At 42.5% G+C, this 2434-nt stretch overlaps 1 pseudogene; it reads right to left on the bottom strand.

Annotated features, from left to right (window-relative positions):
* LOC138005698 (beta-2 adrenergic receptor-like) overlaps positions 1–1375 on the bottom strand; it is a 1383-nt pseudogene extending 8 nt beyond the window's left edge.
* Between the last annotated feature and the right edge of the window lie 1059 nt (positions 1376–2434).

The following is a 2434-nucleotide window of genomic DNA, read 5'->3' as shown; positions in this document are numbered from 1 at the left end:
ACGTTGTCTGGTTTCTTCTACATAGTGTACATGGTGCAAAAACCGGTGCAAAAATTCGCTTAATGATGAATTTGAAGGTCTTCCTAAATTCAGGAATGCGGACGCCAAATACAATAGGATTGATTGTCGAGTTAGAATAATGCAAAAATTTGTAAAAGATAAGGGCAGACCAATTGAATGGGTTAGTACAGTACACTGTAGTGATTTGAGTGACAAAAAATGGTGTCCAGGCAACTAAGAAAAAGCCGATAACGAAGGCAATGGTGGTGGCCGTGCGAATTTCGCGCTTCAGGGAGCGTTTACTCGGGTTGTTGTTCATCCTGGTCGTGGCGATTTTCCAAATGGCAGCATACGCAACCACGATGATGGTCAATGGCAGAAGAAAGAACACAACGGATGTCACAAGTACTTGGTCTTTTGGATCGATTCTAGGGATAAATTTCACTCACGCCGCTAGTGCAGAAATCAACCAGACCATGAACAAGGCGATGTAATACACGTACTTAGGCGTATTACGGTGCTTCACGGCCCAAACAACACAGAAATATCGCTCCATGGAAATGGCCATGAGGTGAAAAATAGACGAGATCCCTGCAAAGCTATCCATTGTCCTGTAAAACGTCTCCAAACGTTGGACATTTTCGTTCCCTGTCGGGAAGGCATAGGCTCTCAACATGTACATCCACCAAGGAACAGAAATCGCCCCAACCATTATGTCCGCTATTGCTAAGCTAAGGACAAAGTAGTTTGTCACTGTGCGAAGTTTGTCGTTGATGAAAAAGGCTGTCACCACCATGAGATTTTCAAATACTGCTAACAAAGCTATGATTGTATAAAAGAACCAAGCTGCTATAACTGAGTCCCTGTCAGGGGGTGGAAAAGCTGATTGTACCATTCCACCTGTATGTAACGTTTGTGTCGCGTTGGCCAATAATGATTCATTTGTCGGGTCTGGCATTTTACCTGTATAAGAAAAAACAATGTGAATTAATCAAGACCGCGTCATGTAAGGGACATACTTGTTGTCTCTTAGAAGGAAGCTACTGTAGATCAAAATGTTGCCAGAACTAGATCAAACCATCAGCGTCAGCCAATGATACTCCGTCTTATTCTCAACAGTTAAGTGAAAACCAAGGCGTCGCGGCTTTTTTGTTTTCGACGTAAAAGAATTAATTGTCCGCCTCGTCTTAACTAGGCCGGAGGAACAATGAGGGCTGCCAAAGGTTCTTGGCGACAAGCGACATCGCTCTTGTTCCAGAACACCGACAGCCGACAGAACCTGACGGAAAAAAGCGACAATTTGAAATAGCGGCAATCGACTTTTTAACTTCGACAAAGCGACATCTTTTCAATTTGTTATTTCGACAGCGACATGACCGACCAGGCTAGCATGACTCTAAATTTTCTCTTCTGTTGGTGTTGCTTCATGTAAATTTCTTGTGCAAAATAAACAAACCATCATTCAACACTTGACGTGCTTGTTATGTAGTGAGCGTCTTATGTCTCTTATTTCCTTTTTTGGTACAAATCTTGACACGTAGTCACGTCCGTCATGATTCTCTGTAACTCGGTGACTTTTATCGCGTCTGTGCGGCTTTTCTGGCGCTTTCTGTTAACGTGGAGTACGTGAAATGGGAAAACATTAAAAAAATTGCACAGCAGTCACAGCATTCTCAAAAAAAGCAAAAAGAAGGACAAAAAGAGCCACGAGGGGAAAGAAAGGAAAGGTAAGTTGTCTGACACTGTTTACCAGTAATGACTGACTAATAAGTACTAAGAGAGTTTTGACGGCATTTAAAGTGTCCAGCAAAAACAGCAATTCATAATTAATAATGCGAGGGCTTAATTGTTGCTTGATTTTTACGTATTTCGATGACCGTATAAATACTTCCGTAGCTCGTTTTCACATAGCCTGCGAACACAGACGTATTTCCGGCTGTCACTGGTTCCGCCGAACCAGTGACAGCCGGAAATACGTCTGTGTTCGCAGGCTAGTTTTCACATCATTCTCAAAAAAAGCAAAAATAAGGACAAAAAAAGCTGCAAGGAGAAAGAAAGGAAAGGTAAGTTGCCTGACACTGTTTACCAGTATACTGAGAGGGTTTTGACGGTCTTCCTTGCATTTAAGCTTAAGCAGTGTCTAGCAATGACAGCAATTAATAATTAATATTACGAGGGCGTAACCGTATAAACACTTCCGTAGCTCGTTTCCGCTTATAGCCCCTTTCCACCTCCTACACCTCTCCCCCCCCCCCAAAGTTATAAGCTCACCCAAAACTACTTACGAATTGTGTAATCCAGGGTTTACAGCTCAGAATTTTAAAAAAATTCTGATCAATTCTGGCGGGCGGGCCTTAAAAGGTGGGGAATAAACTGTTTTCTCTTTTGCATGCCGGAAGCGTGATGTGCAATGACTGTAACCAGTCAGCAAACT

The sequence above is a fragment of the Montipora foliosa genome, chromosome 6, assembly GCF_036669935.1.
Source record: "Montipora foliosa isolate CH-2021 chromosome 6, ASM3666993v2, whole genome shotgun sequence".
NCBI lineage: Eukaryota > Metazoa > Cnidaria > Anthozoa > Scleractinia > Acroporidae > Montipora > Montipora foliosa.
This window is presented reverse-complemented; position numbering and strand designations above follow the sequence as displayed.